Source organism: Ambystoma mexicanum, chromosome 1p, assembly GCF_040938575.1.
Source record: "Ambystoma mexicanum isolate Mex_15411 chromosome 1p, UKY_AmexF1_1, whole genome shotgun sequence".
NCBI lineage: Eukaryota > Metazoa > Chordata > Amphibia > Caudata > Ambystomatidae > Ambystoma > Ambystoma mexicanum.
In genome coordinates, this window is record NC_090921.1 from 185,654,352 (window position 1) to 185,677,071 (window position 22,720).

The 22,720-nt window shown below is 44.9% G+C and overlaps 1 pseudogene; it reads left to right on the plus strand.

The window, feature by feature from the left end:
• Positions 1–341: 341 nt before the first annotated feature.
• The window catches only part of LOC138488596 (T-complex protein 1 subunit theta pseudogene), a 106,250-nt pseudogene continuing 83,871 nt past the window's right edge, over positions 342–22,720 (plus strand).

Below are 22,720 nucleotides of genomic sequence, written 5' to 3' on the forward strand. Positions count from 1 at the left end.
CATCTTTCCATTCCAATCAATAATCTTGCTGAGGGCGCCTGTATGTGACGTTATTGTATTTTGGCCACTAGTGTACCAGAAGCTACCACTGTGACATCATTCCAAAATGACGAATGAGAAATCAGGACCAGAGTAGCCTGCGTTATATAACAAACCGTTCTAACCAATTACCTTCCAGTAGCTGTCACTGTGACATTATTACACACCTGACCAATGGTAGGCCTATATTGAACATCAATCTATTCTGACCAATTATGTGCCTGGGTGACATCATCCAATTCTGATCATGCTTGTGCAGGGAGCTACCCCTGTGACATTCTGTTTTTAGCCGACTCTGTGACTTCACGCCGTTCTGAAGTGACAGTTGGGGCGTCCATAGTCAACTTGGGCGACGACGAGCCTGGGACATACAAGGTAAGAAACGCTATAGGGCAGAATGTGTCTGAGTCGAGAGGTGTTGAGGACAGCAGGCAGTATGACAGAGAGCTCAAGGAGAGTGCATTTCTGATTCAAGAGCGCCTTAAAGCCACAGACCATAGAATGTCGGACTGCACCAGAGCAAAAAGCGTCATCTAACGACAATATAGTGTGTCTGGAAACGTCAGAATAGAGAGTGCCTATGAACCAGTGGAGCAGCGACCATTGGGTAGATCGGGCGTTAGCCCCCCTCCCTGCCTCCACTGTCTCTACATTTTGGGCTATGTTGACTTGACCTGGCTGACCTAGAGAGCCATAGCCGGCAGAACGGGACATAAAAAAGGGCCACAAGGATACACAGTCAACAAACGCCCGGAGTGGTAATTACTAATGTAAAGCTTTTCATTGCTAGCACTTGCATTCGTATGCATACATTGTTTGGCAATTGACATTGTGATGTGGGGTTAGTACTTGCATGTCAGGGGAGTGATTGGAAGAGGGAGGGTGGGGGGGGCAAGCTCATTCACACATCAGTCCTTAAGTGTGTGGCTTCAGACGCAAAGGAGAGAGTTAACTGCTTGTAACATTGACGCTTCACTGGAGTATTCTCATTAGAATGTGTAAAGAAGTTAGATACCTCCAAGCAATATTGTGTGTCCCTCCCATAGTCTCTGAAGTATGCCCTTCTCCCAACATTTGAAAGGATAGCCACCCCTGCCCCCTCCCACGAAATGCTAGCCTAGGTGCACCCCTGCAGAGAATGTCAAAGCAGACAGCATGTATCTGAGGGTGTCCGTGAGAGACTCAGGATGGGCGTCGGGGCAGAGAACTTCAAAGGGCAGCAGAGAGCGCCAGGGGCTGTCCACGCAGTGTGCTTTAGAGCAGAACCACAGAGCAAAGAGAGAGAGTTTGGGGGTGGGGGGGGGGGTTCAAAACAGGGAGTCTCGGTGCAGGTACATCCGAACATAGAGGGCCAGAGACTAACAGAGCTGTGGACCAAGAGAACGTATCCAGACCGTCAAAGACAAGAGAGACTCAGAGAACACACACCAGAGAGTGTTCGAGCAGAGACCCAAAGGAGACACAATCCACAAAAGCTCAGAGCAGAGAGCGTCAGTTTAGAGATCACAGCAGACAGCATCTCAGGTAGAGTGTATCAGCTAGACCACCTCAGATAGACACCCCAGTCAGAGCATCATAACCAGAGTGTCCAGACATACAGTGTTCTATACATTACCCCATTGCACCCTAGGGGTCTCTATCTCTCTCTTCCCACCCCCTCTCTCCTACCCCCTCTTTGGCTCACCTTTTTACCTCTGTGTGCAGGGAAATTATCTTTTTAATTTCATCTAACACACATTTAATTGGTAAACATTCAAGGTTGAATCTCCTCGTCTTGATAGGATTTGAACTCAAAGCAACCATCTAACACACTACCATTTATGGCCAGGAGTGGAGTGACAGTGTTTTGGATTAGGAGATGGATCATTCAGTATATGTAGCCAGTAGTTTATGTGGTTACATAAATCAACCCACACTGTCTGCTGTCACGGTCTATTGGGCGGTCACTCTCAACTCAGAATTCCTTTCCCTCCAATCAAGGTGTCGCACAACAAAGCGCTTCGCAGATTCAAATTTGGTTAGGCCTCCAACCTATATAACACCATTCAGCAGATACCCTCTGTATTACCAATAAGTTGGAAACCAGGCCGGTGTATAGAAATAACAGTGTATATTTATTTAAATTTCTTCACTGAATAACACACAACACAAGAGCACCAGCCACCAACCGTGGCACAACGCAAAAATCACTAATGCAAATTACTGGCATTAATTTACTGACATGTATTTCTTAATGGACTTTCAGTTTTATAGGCTATACAGGTCACAAACTGGGGCAGGCTGTGAAAAAGCAGACCATCTCCAGATGGATCATTCTGGCAATTTCAGAATGCTACAGGCTGGCAGGCAAAGATCCTCCAGAAGGCTTAAGGGCCCATTCCACCAGGGGCATGGCTACCTCTACAGCTCTGCAAGGGGGTGTCCTGATCAAAAACATTTGTGAGGTGGCTATGTGGTCTACTATACACACGTTCAAAATTCAGGAGCAAAAACACAATTATTCATTAAAATCCAATCAGCATTTATTAAATGGCTGTTATTTTTCTTTTGTCTTTTTTTCCTTATTGTCTCTCTCGATAATTACTGCATTTCATTATCATAATTTTACAAACAAGTATCTTGTCAGTAAGATCCATGAACTCGGTAGTGTGTAGTGATACTTTTGTTACACCTTCACCTCCAGTGACTTGTGAATGTAGAAATTATACACAGTCCAATGAGAGTCACATTTAGGCAATCTATACAGCTATAGTTGCAACGCTGGACACAAAATGGTGGCCTAATAAAAGGTTTACGTCTCGATCTAAATCAACAGTTCAAATACAGGGGACAGTCCATACACAAGAAGTGTCGGGTCCCTGGACGTTTTGGCATATGAGTTGGTGAGTCTTCTGCTGAGAACTGGGATAGGTCTCCCTAAAGGAGGAACATATAAAAAAACGAACATTAGTAGTGCTATGTGTGTATTTGCATTAAAAAGTTTGTATATACATGACATTAAAAGAAGGGAAAAGAATTTGAATCTAACAACACCTAGGAGTAACATTTCAACGTACAGGGTAATAGGGAACTGACCTTCAATGTGTTTCACTAGGTACTCTCTCTGTATATTTCTAATGGCTTCAGAGCTTAGTCCTAAAGGTACTCTCTCCGCTGTGTGTGCGCTGTTGGGAGACATGCAGAGGAAAGGCTTAGCATGGCCATGGTAACTCATTGTACAATATACATGCAAAGTATTGTACAAGCAAGTGAAGTATTACCTTATTGTGTAGTACTTCAAGCCTGATTCAGGAAGTGTGTATTGAGATCGGTAGTGGGGGAGGGTGCTTCACCCCCATTAGCATCTAGGGGGAGAGAGCGCAGGGCTCTGATGGCGCTGTTGTTATTAATGGCGCCTCTGCAAAGATTTCTGCTGCTCCTCTGTAGGCCAACAAGTGCAGAGTTCTAAAAGGAGACCCGTATGTTTATGAGTGATTGGATGGGGCAAAGCTACACTCAAAGAACAGAATAGTGGCCAGGTTTGGGGCTTACCTAGTCGGGCGATCCGCTGACCCCGTCAGAGTGGAGTCAGGTATGGGCGACTTGGCACGACACGGGGGAGAAGAAGCACAGCTTCTTGTCATTGAGCTGTGTAAGTCCGGGCCAGTGCGCATGCGTCGGAGCAGGTAGTGTTTCTGTTTCGCACATGCGCTCTGTGCCCGCATCTCGTCGTCATGACGATGAGGGTAGTGAATGCCATCTGATGCGGTTCTGACTATTCCGATGGCCATTTCTCCTGAATCCCGTTAGAAAGTCGGGCTGGGTTTGGTTAGCGCACTTAAGGTGCAGTGTACCTACGGTACACTTGGATATGTAATTATAATAATAAAGCCACAAGTTGGCTTGTTTGCAAACAGCTGGAATCATATCACGTAGGGAACTTGAGGATACATGGTAGTCTAATACATGTTCTTTGCTGAAAACATGGTACCTGCCTAAAAGGGTACCATTGGTTTAAAGTAGTTCATAATTAACCTGGCATTGTGGGTAGGAGGGGGGCTTGACTAGCGGGATACGAGAGGTGAAATTACCCATACGGTCCACAGGGTTCCGCCTCATTTAGACCATTTGTTATGGAGTTGAGCTTAAACACCCACCATGCCTCCTTATGGTTTTGGGCACTAGTGGTGATTGAGGTAGAGGGCACAATGTCCACCACCCACCAAAGTAGAGCATCAGGGCCATGTTGGAATTCCGCAAAGTGTGTAACTATGTGGGCGGTGTGAGTTCTACACCTGATTCTAGATCTGTGCTCTCCTATTCTTTTGTGGATCTGTCTTTTTGTTTGGCCCACGTATCTCAGGATACAGGGGCTTTCTATAACATAGATCACATTGGAAGTTTCATAGTTTGAGAAATGCCTTAAATGTCAAACTCTATCCTCAATCAGAAAAGAGGTAATTTATTTTGGTGAATCTACAGCAAGTGCATGTCCCACAGGGATGGTGACCCCTAATCTCTCTCATATTCCAGGTTGTAGACCTAGTATTCTTTTTACTCATTCTTGCGTTAGTGAGCATATCCTTCAGGTTCTTGGAGCGTTTTATTGCCATTCTTGGTAGTTTCTCCTCTGGTAGACTCAGTTGGACCAGTGGCCAGAATGTTTTAATCAATCCTTTCAGTTTAGTAGCTGTTGGTCCAAATGTAGATACACATGTGAGGATGTTTTCATTCTCAGTGTTCGGGGTCATGGGTGTCAGTAGGGATTCCCACTGTGTATATCTGGCCCTCTTTCTTGTGTGGCTGAGAAGTTTTTTGGGGTACCCTCTTGTACGTAGTTTTTCTTGTAAAGTAGTAGCATGTTTTTGATATTGATCCAACTCAGTACAATTCCTACGGAGTCGTAGAAATTGTCCGTATATGAGATTGTCCCGCAGATTTTTCAGATGGTTGCTTCTGTAGTGAAGGGTTGTATTTCTATCTGTTTCTTAGGTGAACAGTGTACATGTAAGAAACACGTTTAAGGGTTTAATTGCGAGATCCAAAAAGTTAATCTCTGTGTTACTGTTTGTTATTGTGAACTTGACTTCCTACGTTTGTCTGTTAATCCAAATTAGGAAATTATCCAGTGTCTATATTTTGGTCTCTATCAAAGATGAGTAATACGTGGGAGGACACATTCGAAGAACAAGTTACTTACCCGTGCTAACGTTCTTTCGATGTATTCCTCATCGCCCTCCCATCCTACCCCACAGTAGAATTTCCCATGCTGTTACAGCTTTCGCTCCTTCAAAGCTTAGTACGGTCAAACCCGTCGTTATGTGGGTAGTTTCTACTGAAAAAACAGACTGAAGCCAACGGGTGCTGCGCGTGCTATATATACCTTCGATGACATCACCCTCGAGGGGCATCGAATTGAATTTGAAGACTCGAAATCAAAACATACGTAGGATTTATTTGCACATTAACAAGGAGGACATTTTAAACAAAACCCAGTGATTGCTTGGGTTATCACAATGCTCTTCTCTCCCAGCAGCCCCCAGCCCCAGGTATCAGTTATATATGACCCCTTAGTTGGAAGGCAAGGTACAGAGAGTGGGCCTACAGTAGGAACATCTTTTTGGCTTTTTATTAGAAATGCAGGGTTTGGGAAATAAACACAATGGGAAAATAGTTTGGGGTTTTTTGTTTGCAAGGCAGGTTTTGGGAAAGGTACTCAATGGGAAAATCGTTTTGGGTTTTTTATTTGAAAGGCAAGGTTTGGGAAAGGAACTCAATGGAAAAATCGTTTTGGGCTTTTATTTCAATAAAATGCATGGCTTTGGTATTCTGATTTGGGATGCGAAAGACTAAATGGGAAATTTCGTTTTTTTACACTCTACATTAATGTGAATGGCAGAGTTTTAGGGTTACTTATTTTGGGATTATGGACACCCGACTTCTATAAGCAAGTCTGGGGTTTCAGAAAGGTAGAGTCTGTCACGACTCGCTCCCTTCGCTCCCGTTCCCACCACTTGGGGGCATGATTTGGGGTTTATTCCCTACTGGACCTTTCCTCCGAACCTTATGCTACAGTGCTGTGATGATTTGGGAGCGCTAAATCCCTATTTTCCCAGCTACTTCCCTTCCGGATCCATTCCAGGTTTTTGGCAGCCAGCATGCTTCTTTAACCAAATGACTATGCTTCCCAGAATGCCTGGCCCACTGCTCCACCTCCACCCTTGCAACACAAGGTTGGGTGGAGGATAGGTAACAGCTGTGGCGGCAGGTGCAGCAATCAGCACACCCGAGGCGTGTGCTCGTTAAGCAGCTTTAAAAGCCTCAGTCTTACTTCAGTCCAGCGCTGGTCATCGATTGCAGTGTTCCTGTTTTTGACTAGTCCCTGGTTCCTGGTTCCTAGCCTTTGTACCTACTTCCTTGTTCCTGTTTTCTTGTTTCCTCCGCCCTGAATTTCGGATTCATGCGCTAATTGATTTCTGCTCCCTTGATTTCCCTTTTTGTCTTCCTCTGTTGCAGGCAGCAATTTTCAGTGCTTTCCCCTTTTAGATGCAGCCCAGTTTGTCTGTGTTCTATATTTCTTTGACTCTGTCCTTTGCTGCTGTTACCCATTTGCCTTAGCCTTCCTCTTAGTTTAGTTTCCTGTCTTTTCCTTGGAGGGGTAGGAAGAAGTTTGCATAGGTTATTTCGTTTTTTCCCTGCTCCTGATCCTTACTTCCTAGAGGATCCATTCCATGTTTTCCACTGCACTTCTGCATTTATTTTCCCTTTGATTATTAGGTGTGGTGTGCGGTAGTAGCTAGCTCCTGTGTGAATGCTTATGTTTTCCTCACTATTTTGCAAACACTATTCCCATTTAGGTATTTAGTTTTCCTTCCATTGCTGTTCTAGCCTTTCGGGGTCCCAGTTTCTTCAACAGGATTCGTGGGCTAGCTGACATTCAAGAGGTTTATCTCGTCCTTGTGAGTACAGTTCTTAAGTTCCCTTATGTAATACCATCAAGAGTGTTAGTACACAGATCCTGTCATTGCTTGCCCTCCACGTGGGTTTAGCGCTGTCAGTACCTGTAACAGCAATTGGGGGTAAGGCGCTTGCCGACTTTCCTCGCGGTCAGGTGCTTACCCCACATCCCTTTTCATATATTGGTTTTGATGTCACACTCTATTTGCACTCCTGGGTTCTAGCATACCTGAGTCGTAGTTCCTGGGTGCACATTTCCCTTGCCATATTCGCTGCCTTTGTACTCGCCTGACTAATCCTGACAGAGTCACCCAAGTACTTTATTGGCTATGGTGGCTATAACACACTGGGTATGAAATTTGTTAGTTTCGAATTCTAACAAAACTCATCCCGTGGTCTTTTCTATATGGGAATTAATTGAATTAACTTTAATTAAAAGTGGTAAGGATCTACACAGTTTGCCCTCCCCTTTACCCACAATTACATGGACTGGATTAAGGCAGGTAGTTCCCAACCCAATTCAATTTAAACAGATAGGGGTCTTTTCTATGAGGAATTAATTGAGTTATCTTTTTAGTCAAATATGCTCAGGGTCTACCCAGTGTTGCCCCGCACCCACTAATGGAAAGGGATTAAAGCAGGTTGCTCCTCACACAATTGATAGCTTTGGGATATATCTACTTACATGGGAGATCTCTGTTCTTAGCTGAAGAGGCCAGCCAGATTTTAGACCCTCTTTCAGGAATAGGTAGACAGCTCACACCTCTGGTCTCTATTCACAGCAAGGTTCCCCAGCCAGATTTTAGGGCTCTCTTTCATATAGGGCTCCCAGCTTCCAGGCTCTCACTCTCTCTCTCTCTCTCTCTGTCCCTTTTACATTGAAAACTGATATTATATAGCGCTGATGACACTTACATATTATGAATATTCCCATGCTGCGGATTGGATATGTCTCTTTCTCCCCCTCCCACTAATCCGCCTGCTGCCACCTGATAGGGCAAGGAGTTTAGAGATCTGTATTATGGATAATGGGGGAGGAGGGAGATGCATTATTTCAAAATGACAGATATTTACCTTCGGTTTTCGCCTAAAAATCTTACAATATGGCATTTACCTTCTTTTTCCAGATAACTGCATAAACATATATATTTTTAAAATCTACATTTTATGGCAAAACGGGAAATACTAATTTCACTTTGGCATGCCCTTCCTGGGAAGAGCTATGGTTTTTCGCAATTTACTCCTGAGCTAAAGTAGTGAAAAATATGCCACGTCGCTATTCAACCATTAATTTTGCATTCTATCAGTCCACAAACTTTAAGATTCCTCTGAATTATGAGTAGGTTAAGATCACAGTTTTCTTCCTAACTCAAATTCTATACACCACAGGCAATTAAGAGATACAAAGAACTAACAGGCATTCCATTATCTTTAATATGAGTCCTTGATGTGCTCACTGCGACGCACGGTTCTCGTGTTATTAAGGAGAAAGGAGTCCAATGTTAATCATCAGCAATGCATACATATGGTAGGTCGTAGTTTATTATTCCCATAAATCCCTCCTGAGTTTCATTTCTCCCCGGTCACATGAGACCTGAACATCTGCTTGGCTCTTGTTATTCCACCCTGCCATTAAGTGTCTTCAAAGGTCTCTGTTCAAAGCTAATGCCCATTTAATGGGGGAGCCCTGACCATGAAGGTCATTTTTGCTGGCCGTTTTATGTATACCCTCCACAATTCTGGTCCAATTCTTTATATTTATATGCATTTTAAAGTGAAAACCAGGCATGCTTTTTCTGGTGGGCCCAGCCCACAGGTTTTGAGGTCAAAGTTTTAGAGGCACAGACCTTTCAGTTAAGTGGGGGAAAACAAGCTACATAATAATAATTCTAACAGAATACCATTTTAAATAATTGAAAAGATGTGTTCAACATGACATTTTGTATCACATCCTGTCCTGTTGTGTATAACTACAATACAATATTTAAACAGATATAAGTTCACTTTTGGTATTATTCACCCATAGGCCACAGTTAATATAGGAAACTGTTGTTTACTTCTCCAACAAGTAGGCCTTTCTGTTTAAATGTCAGTTTATTTGTGGAAAGTAAGTGCCTTTCTCTGGAATATGTCACTTGGCTTCACATTTTAAATGTAAGGCACAAATCATTGTTTGTATTTTTCAAATGCACAGCATTTGAATGTATCTTTTCCCATGTGTACTGCTGTAGGTTTGAATCTGTCAAAAGGTGCCATTTCCCAGTGTACACAAAGCCACCATCTGCAGCACCAGATGTCTTTTTGGACTCCATTTGACACAGGTAGCCATATTAGAGTTCCGAGGCACGCTCTCCTTCAGCTGAGTACCTTTCCATTTTGACAAAGTTGAGGGAGGCCGATTTTTGTTCCTTCTCTAGGCCTTATGTCGGAAGTCAAAGTTTTGAACTGGCCTGCATCTTCTGATAGGTATCAACATCACCCAGCTTCATTCTGATAATAGGGCTTTGCATGACCTCCCAATCTCTGTCACTCTGAAGCTGTATTTTCACCCCACAAGTCCCCCTCACCCCCCCGGGTCTTTGACTCGGGTGACCTGTAGAAAAGAGCAAGGGAGAGTGGGGGTTTTGTTTTCTTTTTGCTTGTTAGTTCCATGAATTTCCTCATTGGAGCATGTCCGATTTTTTACCCATCCTGAGGGAGGGGCGCTCTTGTCTGCACTCCACTCTTTTTGTATTTTGGGGTTTATGTTTATGTTATGTTCATGTCTATTGAATTTATATAGCGCTTTAAGCCAAAGCGCTTTACAGTATAACAACAAGTAAAAAAGTGAGAGAAGCATATTTACAAACATGGAACAGGTCATTAGAACAATATGTAGAACAATTTACAAGGAGGGGGAGAGAGTGGGGGGGAAGGTAGAGGAGGGGGTAGGTGAAGGGAGTTATGTATCTGATTTGAGGTCGGGGAGAGGGAGGGAGGGGGAGGGGAAGGAGAAGGGGAGTGATCTGGTGTCCTCAATGCCGCCAAGTGGTATTAGTTACCAATTTACCAGTGGGGAAGGGGAGAAGATGGGGGGAAGGAGGGAGGGCAAGGGTTAGAAGGGGAGAGGGGTAGGGAAGGGATGCAAGGGGGGTGAAGAAGATGGGCTTTCAGGGAGTAGCAGAAGGATGAGTAGGTAGGGGTGGAGTGGATGGAGAGTCCTGCAAAAAAAATAAAAGGGTTTAGTCCTGGAAACCCTCCCTTTTGAAATCTCCTACCCCCAGGCTGTCATGGTAAAGAGTTATTGAGTCTGTAGAAGGTAAAAGAGAGGTTAAGTATATTCATACAGTACCTCTTTCCCCGGTAAATAGGCATACAATTTTAAAATCTAAACAACATCACATCACACATTGACATTTATTTCCCTTACATGAACTTTTCTACACACATTTTTCCTCATCCTGATTTTTATACATTCTTTATGAGTATAAATAACTTTACTCCCTATATATATATATATCATATTCTTCATCCGGATTTCCATCCTTTCCTTTAATTCTTTAGATGGTTCCTGGGCTCCACCCTCACTGGGCTCTTCAATTGGTCGTAAAGCCTGTCTAGGGTGACACCCTTCAACTGATTGTATTGATAGTGGACCCATTTCTCTTCCATATGTTCTCCTTTATGGATGCAGATCTTATAGGCAACCGAGGACATTGTATCGATTATTTCTAAGGCACCGCTCCTTAGTCTGGTTCCTTTGGAAATTTTACAAGTAGAAACTGTCTCCTACTCCTTACTACTTCTTGGTAGTTTTTAAGTCATAATAGGTTTTCATTCCTTATGCCGACTTTTCTAAATTACGCTGAACATAAGCAAAAGCATGCTGAAGGTGTTTTCTTAAATATTCATTGTACTCATGGTAGTGGACACATTTATCAGAGTTTGCTCTTGAGTTCTGTAGAGCAGATGCTGAGGTAGCACCATCCTTCATCCAGTCATGAGCTCAAATGGAGCCATTTTTGTTGCAGAAGACGAAGTGGACCTAATGGCCATGACAACAATTGGTAATCTGATGTCCCAATCATCAGATGTCCAGAGTCCGCAAAGAACTTCTTCAAGATGCCCACAATTGTCTTATTGTACCTCTTAACTCCCCCACTCGAGGCTAGGCGGTAAGCAATGTGGAGTTTTCTTTTTACCCCTAGAATCTCATCTCCCACATCTTGGTCATCATCTCGCTTTTTAAAATGACTTCTTCGGTCCAACTCAATCCTTTGGGAAAGGCCGAAACAACAGAAGAGGTGGTTGATCATTAGTGCGGCAGCTGTCTCCGCCTTACAATTCAGGCCGGAAGACATTCTACCCACTTGGTAAACAAATATGTTACTGTCAACATGTATTTGTTTCCTCTAGAGGAGCGAATCACTGTCCCGATGAAATCGACTTGCAAATCTGGTCAAGGCAGTGTCATTCCCTTTTTCTGTAGGGGAGCTCTGTATGTGAGAGAACTTGGCTGAAACTGTGCACACACAAGACACCCCTTTAAGTAGATGTCGAGGTCCTGGCCCATGTGTGGCCAGTATGCAACCTTGCGCAAGATTTCTAATGTCGTACGAAACCCTGTATGACCGGCAGCGGTCGTGTCATGGGCGTGACTCAAAATCAGGCTTCTGAATGCGTTAGGTACAACCCACTGGTCACATCCAGATAGGGATCCCCGTAACAACAAACTGTCTTGGATTTGGAACATTTTGGAAAACTTCATCAACACCCAGAGATCCTCCTTGCCAATATAATCGGATTCTGTCAGAGGAAAATTCATGGGGTCTTCAATATGTTGATAAAATGTCGCAATAATCAGGTCCTCTTTTTGTGCAGTAATCAAATCTGCATCTGGGATTTCTTTACTCCACTGGGCATTTGAAAGTTAATTACTGTCATGGGTTTTGCACCTGGTGACAGCAGTGACCTGGATTTCCCGCAACAGGGATTCGTTTTCTATGAAATCCCTGTGAATGGCTCCAGTTTTTGCCAACTGGTCATCAAAGTCATTCCCAGTCTTGTCCGATCCCTCTATTTTGGAGTTACCTCTGATATTTTTCCAAGAGATGGCCATCTCATTAGAGGTTACCAGACCATCAATTGATTGAATTAATTTCCCATGCTTGAACGGTTGATTGTTTGCACACAGCATGCCTCGATTTCCTCAGTTAATCAGGGGTTTCTGAAACCCATTCCTGACATAATCAGAGTCAGTGATTATGACCCGTTGTTTTAGTTGGTGGTGTGCTGCAGTGAGGATGTCTTGATGTACCACCATCAACTCTACCACCTGACTACTTCGGGGACTTATTTTGTACCCAGCAGAAGGTTTCGGGGCATCATTTACCTAGGCATTCCCAATGCTAGCCACTAGTTCTTTTTCACTGTAATTTTCAACATGGTAGAAGCACCCAGCCACATAAACTGTGGGTATCCCCTGACACGTGTCTTCCTCATAGACGTTGTGCGGGTAAGTAAGGTATGGCTCCATATTGCCATTAGTCCTTAGGCTTTCCTCCTTGAGACAGTTTTCTTCAGTCATGCAAGTCAACCAATCCTTATGCTAGAGGACTCTTCTTGTTTTGGCCATATCTGCCCTCCACAGAAAAGCCTTGCATGGACAGAATCCAGGAAGTAATTCTGGAATGACTTACATTCCCTGTTCGGATTTGGTCACTTTGTAAGTATTACAAGGGTTGGTGAGGAGTTTCCACAATGATGTGCTCTCCATGGATAAACAGGCAGTAATTATTTACTGCTCAGACCATTGCCAGGAGTGCCTTTTCGCAATCAGTGAATTTTTCTTCCACAGAGGACATGTTCTTGCTCACATACAATATTACTTTGTGGACCTTGTTGTGCTTTTGGTACAATACCGCTGTTAAGCAAGTATCTGAGAACTCTGTCTCAAAGAGGAACTCCTTGTTCTTGATGGGGTAAGCCAAACAAGGAGCTTGGGAAGGGTTTCTCTTTAGTTGTTTTACTGCCTTGGATTCTTCTGGACCCCACTCCCACTTGACCCTGGCTTTTAATAAATGGACCAAGGGTCGCGTGACCTCTGTGTAGTTTTCAATGAACATTCATGCTATAATTAGTGAGTCCAAGAAGGCTTCTTATTTCTCGCAGACTAGGGACTTTCAATTTCAATAATGCATCCACCTTTTTCGCCTGGGGACTGAGACCCTCAGGGGTGATTTTGTGCCCTAAGAAGTTCACGTGGGTCTTACACCACTGTGGCTTCTGAAAGGACAGTGTTGCTCCGGCTTTCTGCAGCTGGGTCAGAACATAGCGTATTTCTGCTATGTGTTCCTCCTCAGTCGAGCTCTTGATTAAGACATCATCTACACAGGCCAGGTTTCCCCTTTTACCCGAATCGGGCATGGCCTTATGTAGGAAGATGTTAAATTCATTGCTGGAGTTTATGTATCCAAAGGGAGTGTGGGTCCAAGTCTATTGCTGCCCCGAAGATAAAGGCAAGCTTGAACTGGTCTTCCCTACTCACGGGGACGTCCAGTAACCATTGGTCCGGTCAATGGCGGTATACACCTTTGACCCTTGGATCTCGGCCAGTATCTGATCGATGTAGGGAAGTGGCCATCTAGACATGTGGACCCGTTTGGTCAACTCCCTAAGGTCTGCACATTGTCTCCATTGGCCATTTGGTTTGAGTATGCCGAGTACCAGATTGTTGCAGGTACTGTGGATCGGGCAATTTATCCCACAGGATGCTAAGTTCTTTATAATCTCTGTGGGTGATTCCATGGACGTGAGAGGTAACTGGTATTGTTGAACCAATACTGGAGTCATCTTGGGGTCCGTGGCTGAATGAATGGTTGTGCATCCACAGTCATATTATCCACTGAAAAGATATCTTGGAATTACAGGAAGACCTTATTCAGCTTTTGTCTTTGCTCCTTGGTCTCACAGGCAGCAGCAAGATTGATCCTTTCCTCGACTATCTGCATGAAACCTGGAAAGACCTCGGAATGGGCAATTTCAGCTGTATCCTCCAGTTGGGTTTGAGAGATCTCTTTTGGTGGTGTTGACCTGGCCAGTAGGTTCCAGGGATTCAAAGTAGTGGACCTTGACTCTGAACACTACCTCCTCCCTCATGATGTCACAGGTCACCTGTTCCACCACGTAGGGGCAGGAAGAGTATCCCATGCCTAGTTAAAATCTTTTCTGGAGGAATATCGTCGCTGATGGTGGAACAGTAGTTTGGGATTGGTCCCATGATTTCATTACCTAAATCAATAGAATAATGTTGAGCATCAACCGCCATTCCAATAAAGGTGTCTGCGCCCAAAGTTATACTTCGAGGGTCGCTGTTATCCACCATCTAGGTCTACTAGAAGTGTCAAATTTAAATACAAGGTATCCACAAATCTAAAACCTAGTTGGGGGATCTGAAACCCAAATCTTCCCTATCGTCGTATCACACTTTGATTTCAGTCAATTATATTCAAATGTTGCTTCTTTTTTGGAATTGATCCACGGTGTTGGGTTCCTGTTTACTTTATCCTTCAAGGTTCTACACTTTCTGTTTTTTTTGTGTGTTGTTTCCCAAATAAACATTACATTTTTATTTCGTTTTTTGGAATGCAACCAATTAAAATAGAGGTGTTGATCTAATGTCTCTCAGCTGGACAGGAGATTATATAAGGCGAGAGGAAGAACTCATGAGTTCACTTCACAAAAGATTTATGTTAAAAACAAAACATTGTGTTTGGAGTGTTGGACCAAGAATAGTCAGAGAAAACTACTATTTCTTTGGGTTCGGAGATGTATTTTTTGTAATAAGTTTCGTTCCTAAGGTTGTTGAATACGCAATCCCTCTTAGTGTTGGGATCAGGGTGTGGCCTGTTCTGGGGATCTCTCTGATCCGTATTTGTCTAATCAGCTCACATAGAAGCCGACCGGGTTTCAGTGGTATTAGGGTAATTAAAACCACTTTCTTCAGGGCTATGGACCAGCACCGATTAGTGTGCAGTCTAATTTCTTCTTGTGATGATGAATCTCTAATATTCAAATTGGAGGTCGCCCCTATATTGTGAAAAGAGCGGGGTATGGGAGGGAGATAAAAGAGGGGAGAGTGCCGTTAGGAGACATATCCTGCAGGTTACCTTGGAAAGATAAAGAGTCATAATGTCTAATCTTACCCATCAAAGATGAAACAACTCCATATATCAGGGTCCTGGATTCAAACATGTATAGTTATTTACAGTGTCCCGAATCCAAAGCGATCGCACATTTCTGGCAAACCTACAGAGAAAGTATCATCTATAAGATTTCAGGTGGGATAAGATGGAACTCAGAAAGGATTACCACGTTTACATCAACAAACAATTCAACAGAGATCATTAAAAACTAGCTAAATCATTAGCTAGGTCAACTCATGAGGTGTTTGGCCTGAGGTACACATCGACCCAGTTATGTGTCCCCATCCTATCAACCAATATCTAACTAGGTTGCTATTTGTTTCTGAAAAAACCTCAGTGGTGCAGTCTATAAGGAACTGCTCCCAGGGCAATAATTTTCATAGAACTGCATTGCATCTGAGGGAGGTCATGTTAGTGTAGGAGTGGACCTCACAGGGTGCGTGTGTATGGTCCAAGGTATAGTACAGAGTGTGGAAAACGCCCAGAGCACAGGGAAAAGGGGGATGCAGGCGTATGATTAGACATTACATACATTGTCCTGAAAAAATCGAGCGGCTCAAAATACGAGGAAGCTCGAAAGTAGCGCGACAGAACCGCAATACCGGTGGTGTCTTAAATATCGCTTACCCCCAGATGAGTTAGAGGTAACCCCTAAAGATTCATCCCACAGCCGACGTCAGTTCAACAGAACGGCGTCTCAGATATGATTTTGCATCCTTTAGCGCATAGTCACATGATCTACTACCTGCCGGCCATGATGGCAGAAGACATTATAAACACTAAAGAAGGACCACGCGCATGGCGGCCATATTAGTGTGGTGTGTCAATATGGTGTTGTGGAAACGGCAGACCTGTCTAAGATAAACAGGAGGGGCAGTTTCTCAGAAAAAAAAGGAGCCCACTGGCAATGAGGAAGTGCCCGGAAAGACATTTTTTGAAGACATTCTTTCAAAACGATTCCCTTGAGGGAATGCCCAGAAATGTTGCAAACTTCGGGCATGAAACTTGTTTTAACAAAAGTAACAACAAAAGTACAAACCTTGTTGTAGCAGATGGGAATTAAAATGTATATAGGCGTCCTGATGTTTGAGCTTCTGTCCTCGTTTAATTTGAGGGGAATAGTAAATTGTCGCACCTAGCCTGGGATAGTAACCACTTCTCCCACCTGCCCGCATAAGGCAGCAATTGAGATGACCAGAATGGTTTTACGGTGTTGTCAAAGCCCATGAGGTTACCTCTAAGTCGTGACCAGGCTTTAACAATAATTAGATCCAAATTGATTGCGAATCAGTTGAGAATGTTACTGCCCAAAGTCCATTTAACAAATGCTATGCAAATTCACATAATTTCTGATCTGGAATGATGCCATCATCTGCTTACTATGTTCCAAGTGCTCCCATACCGAATACTTGCCATTCTTATGGTATGGGATCGGGAATCTCTTTATGGTCTTGATTTGTCTTATTGGGTCTTTCACAAAACCCTTGCTCTGTTTCCCTGTCTTTTTCTTCCTCTGCACCTGAGCCCATTCATTTTCTGACTCAGAGTTACTCTGTTTACTCCATTCCCTGTCCTGTGCTTCCTAGTTCTATGAGATCGGGAATATATCCCAGAGTCGCAGGATCTTGACTCTTATCGACTGGATTGCAGTGAGCTCTCAGGGTCACTTTCGCAGTAGTTACTTTCCGGCCCAGGATTATACTCAATCTCTTCTTCCCTCCTTTCGGGTAGTCTGGGGAAACCCCCCCCATACCCCTGAATGGATGGAGGTTTTTTATATGCTCTTCCTGGGTTGCATGTATGGTTTTCTCCTCCAGCGAAGTGGGCCAGGTAGTCTCTTTGTATCCTCATCTTCTGCAAGTCTAACTCACAGGATTCCTTTTGACCTGCCAGGACACACTGGTCCTACCACCTTCCCTTCCATGTGGTAGAGATGAATATACATCAATATCAGACAGGGACTGGCCTTCTGGATCAGTTGGACTAGGCCTGGGTGAGTCTAAATGCCACATATCACCATGTTCTTGATATGTGGCAGGCATGAGGTTGGTTCCCATTTGTACATGGGAAGTTGTAAATGACTGGCATGAGGCCCCTACTGGGAGGGGCCTCATGGCCTCTTTATAATGTTCAATTTCCTTGGTGTGACTCTCACACCTGTGTCTTTCTTTCCTTACTTCCTGTTGGTAGTCAGAGAGAGAGCTAGCTTTTTAATTCTGACACTAAGGCCTGATTAGTATCAAGCACCCTGCTCTGAGCTGACAACCAATCTTTTGCTTACTGCACCTCATGCTGAAGTGATTCATTCTCCCTCTGTAAGCCTTGTATGCTGTGTGCATATTTAAGGCGCTTTTCCTTCAGGAGAATAATCTCTTCTCAACCCCCAGAATTTGCTGCCTCTAATAGTTTGACTTCTATTTGTCTCAAATGCTCTACTAGCTCATTCCTTTCTTCTCTAATTCTGGTCAGTTTCTGAGGATCTGACTGTTGCTTCTCTGCATCCATGTTCAACCTGAATGCATCCTGGTCTTTGACCAATTGTAAATTGCATTGTTTCAGAATGTTTGCATTCTGCCGCATTTCATCAAACTCCTTTTATGAGTCCATCTCTTTAATGATGGACTGACTATTTTACCTTTCCAATTCCCTAATTTGCTGTTTGAGGTCCATAATGTCATCTAACAACCCTGTGATATGACCAGTCTGGCCATTCAATTGCCAGTGCAGGCGATTACAGTGACTATACCCTGAGTGTATACATTATGCAATGCAGCAAACTCTATCTCTCTCTTTGCGCCGGCTTGCTGTTGTGTTTTCAGCTTATCATGTAGTTGCTCAATGAGTCTTTCTTGTTGTAACTCAAAACCTTCGCTCTGATGCACTTTATCTTCAAACTGTGTCAGTTCTTTCTGAGCCTGTTTCCAGGCCTCAGTCTGATTCATCACCCCAGCCTCACTCTTTTGCACTTGTTCTTCGACTAACTGCAAGTGGAAGTATAAATAAGCTGTGAGCTAAGCCATTTGACTCAGTTCTTCACAACCATTTTGGGCCATATAAAATGCCTCTAATGCTTTGTGCAATGTCCCACCTTCACACCAAATGTCAATGCTCACGGTGGTGACCTGTTGCACCATTCTAGTTCTCCTCGAATGAAGAGCTTAGTCAGGAGGTGCTTCCTGGTATCACAAACTCTAGGGTAGTCATTTTCAAATGGCTTTTTTTGCAACTTTTCTAAAACCTTCTTTGCGCATAGCCAAAAAACACCCTGTTGCTGCTTGATTTCTACATACACTGCCAAATCAAAAAAGCTATTCTTACTCAATCTCATTTTCTGCCCTAGCACCCTACACAGTCTTATTTTTCTATACCCATACACCTTCCTGGAACTCAGGGGTCAAGCGTTACAGTGGCCTTTTAACAATGCATGGCAAGCTTATATCTACCTCAATGCAGTTACACCAAAATGAATATCTTGTAACCATGCACTTGTCATGAGTCAACAATAATAGGCCAGATCCCGGCACACAAGCCCCCAATTTGTCGCATTATATTGAGACCACCCTTAATGTGGGGAGTTCCTTCCCACCCCAATCAAGGAGCTCTCCAATACTCGCTTATGTTTTTTTACTGCTGGCCTTACTGAAAACTCATTTAGTGCCACACAAATCTCCCCAGCGTGCCCACAGCAAGCAAAGAACCAGGCCGGGTATAGGAAACATATTTGTATTTATTTGGATAGGTAATAGAGATCACACTAAACCGACAAACGCCCCCTTCTTTGTGGGTCACAATTAAACTTCTTATTACACAAATAAATCACAAAGTTGGTTGGGAAAAACACAAATCACAATACTTTACTTTATACTCACTCCTGTCCTCAACCACTCAACTCCTCTTTCTTGGAGACTTCAATATCCACCTTGATGCCTCCTGTCCTCCCTCTGGACTCTTTCGCGACCTCTGCGACTCTCTCTCACTCTCTATTCTCCCGTCTGGGACGACCCATTCTGCAGGGCACACTCTTGATGCCCTGATCTCTTCTGACCTTCCCCTCTTTGTCCCTCTCTCCACTCCTCTCTCCTGGAGCGATCACTTTCTCCTATCCTCCCACCTCACCTTCCATACCCCACAGGCAAACTCACCCTCATCACTGCCACCCACCTTCACGGTCATCCGACCCATGAAGCGCGTGTCAGTTGAGGCTTTCGCTTCTACCTTCTCGCCCCCCCTACCCCTTCGGCTGACTCACACCCTGACACAGCCCTCTCCACTCTCCACTCTGCTATATCTGATACCCTTGATATCCTTGCCCCTGTCATGAGAATCCGCCTGAAGCCCAAAGCCAAATCTAACTCCTGGTATGACTCGGATCTCGTCACCCTTAAACGCAAGTGCAGGGTGGCAGAGAGGAAATGGCCTGCTTCATGTTCATCCTCTGACAAACTGGCCTGCCGCCTGCTCCAAAGGCAATACCGGCTCTCTGTTCTCACTAAGAATAGAGCCCTTATCCAAGCCCGCATCTCTGCGGCATCTAACAATTCGGCCGAACTCTTTAAAATCTTCAAGGAGCTGGCCAACCCTGTTGCAGTCTCCACCTCTCCGGTCCCCTCCGAGGCCCTCTGCACGGCATTGGCCTCTCACTTCATTTAAAAAACTGAGGACATCCTGTCCTCACTCTCCTCCTATCACCCCCCCCCCCTATTCCCTGCTCTCCCTCTGGCCCTTCTGCAGCCACCCCTCCTCCCTCCTTCTCTGCCTTTCCCCTTTTTTCTGCTAAGGAGGTTTCAAGACAAGTCCGATCTATGAAAGTCTCGTCAAAACAGGTCCACCCCTGTTCCTCCAAAACTATCAAGGACCACATCGACTCCCTGGCTCCTGCCCTGGCTGACTTCTGCAATCACTCCTTCACCTCTGGAGTCTTCCCATACGCCCTCAAGCACTCCCTTGTGCACCCCCTTCTTAAGAAACCCTCTTCTGACCACTCCTGCCCAGCTAACTATCGTCCAATCTCTATCACTCCTTTCCTGGGCAAGCTCCTTGAGAAACTGGCCATCTCCCAGCTTAATCTCCATGCTGAATCTGTTGGTAGTCTTCATGACCATCAGTCTGGCTTCAGAGCTGCCAGAAGCACGGAAACTCCGCTCCTGAACATCCGTGAGGACCTGCTCTCAAACCTTGACTCTAACACCCCTTGTGTTCTCATTTTGCTCGACCTTTCTTCTGCCTTTGACACTGTCAACCACACCATCCTGCTCAACCGTCTCCGTGATAACCTGGGTATCACTGGTCAGGCTCTGGCGTGGCTGACCTCCTTCCTCTCCAATCGACCCTCCCAGGTCCAACTGGGTTCCTTCCTCTCTGACATCTTTTTCTCTACCTGTGGTGTCCCCCAGGGATCTAACCTCTCCCCCTGTCTGTTCAACCAGTATCTGGCACTTCTTGCTCACCGCATCGCCGCTCTCTGTCCCAACTTTCAGTGCTACGCGGATGATACTCAGCTCATTTTCAGGCTATGCTCGGCCTCCTCTTTCCCTTCCCTCATCTCTGACTGTCTTTCTGCTATCCAGGAATGGTGTGCCGCCAACGACCTCTGCCTTAACGCCAGTAAGACTGAGATTCTACTTATCGGCACACCGACTCCCTCCTTCCCTGCAGCTCTCTGGCCGGCCTCCCTTGGCCCTCTTCCTGCTCCTATCTGCAAGGCAAAAAACCTCGGGGTCATCTTCGACTCCACACTCTCTTTCTCTCCTCACATATCTGACGTCTCTAAGAAGGCACACTATCAGCTGCACCTCCTCAGAGGTATCCTTCCTTTCCTCTCCTTCCCCCAGAAGCTCACTGTCTCCAGAGCCCAGGTTCTCTCGAAGCTGGACTACTGTAACAGCCTCTATCTAAATCTTCCTGCCTCTACTCTCCGCCCTTTGCAACTCATCCAGAACAGGACCGCAAGACTTGTCCTTGGCCTCAAGCCCAGGGACCGTATCTCTCCAGGACTGAAATCACTACACTGGCTCCCAGTGGCTGCGAGGATTAAGTTCAAAACCCTCTGCATTATCCACAAGGCCTTCTGGGGCCTTGGGCCAAAATACCTTCAACTCTCTCTTCCTAAATATCTTCCTTCTCGAGCTCTTCGCTCATCCACCTCCAACTACCTCAGGGTCAGCCGCTTCTCCAAGCAACGAGCTGGGGGGTAGATCTCTCTCCGCAGCAGGGGCCTCCCTCTGGAACAGCCTTCCTGCCTCCCTGAAACTTGAGGAGAACCATCTCCGGTTCCGGAAGCACCTCAAAACCTTCCTCTTTGCCTCCGCTTTCTCTCCCTCTCTCCTCTGCTAAAATCACTGAACCTTCACTGAATCTGCAACTGGGCCACTCACCGATCTCGGTCCTTGGCCCAGCCACTCTTCCCTGCACTGCCTACCTGCACTACGGGACTGTCTCTGTATCCTACAGCCCCTTTCTCCCGGCACTTACCTTGCACTTGCCACCAGCTGGCCCTATTACTTATCTTGTATTCTACTAAACATGTACTGCACTTTCCTTGCACTTGCCACCAGCTGGCCCTATTATTTATCTTGTACTCTACTAACCATGTACTGCACTTTCCCCTCTCCCCTTGCCCTTGCATTTTTCCCAGTCCCCTCTACCCTTGCACTTGCGCGATCTGAATGACACCTGGCCTAGTAGGATCATTGTCTGTTTCCCCTTGTTCCCCTCCCCCCTGCCTCGTCGCGCCTTGAAACACTTGTGTATAGGCGCGTTACAAATGCCATATCATATCATATCATACAGATATCACTTCAAGAAATAATCAAACTTTTTAATGAAGAAAAGCAATTTACATCTATAGTGCGGTGCAATTTCGATTTACCTGCGCACTCCACTTAAAAGGCTAGCAGTTTGGTTTACAGATTGGTACAAATGCATATGGCAATTATGATTTGACCCACACTTTACAAAAATAAATAAACAAGGGTGATTTAGCGGTTTGTTTTCAGAGCCCCCATCACTGAAAGGCTTGTGTTGGGGAAGCTGGACAGAAACAATTGGTATGATTTGAGAATTTGGATGTCAGACCCCCCTTACTTAAAGGCCTGTGTTGTGGAAGCTGGACAGAAAAAATGTGAATGATTTGAGAATTTTGGATTTCAGACCACCCTCCACTTAAAGGCTTGTGTTGGGGAAGCTGGAAAGAAAAAATTGGGATGATTTGAGAATTGGGATTGGGATTATTGAGCAGAGATGGTCTGCTGTGGTGCGATGTGGAGAGCAGTATTTTTACAGTGCCAACTACTTGGAGGCGTGGTCATCTTACCCTGGAAGCAAGCTGAGCATTCATAAACTGCATAACCCGCGGAACGCGGAGCGGAGGTGTTGCAGAGATGGTCTGCTGTGGTGCGGTGTGGAGAGCAGTATTTTTACAGTGCTTACTACTTGGAGGAACTACTTGAATGACTACAGAGGTAGGAAGAGTCTCTGATTCAGCACTGAATTGGTTCAGATCTTTTCTGACTAACCGTCAGCAGCATGTGAGACTGGGGGAGTTCCTGTCGGACCTCATCTGT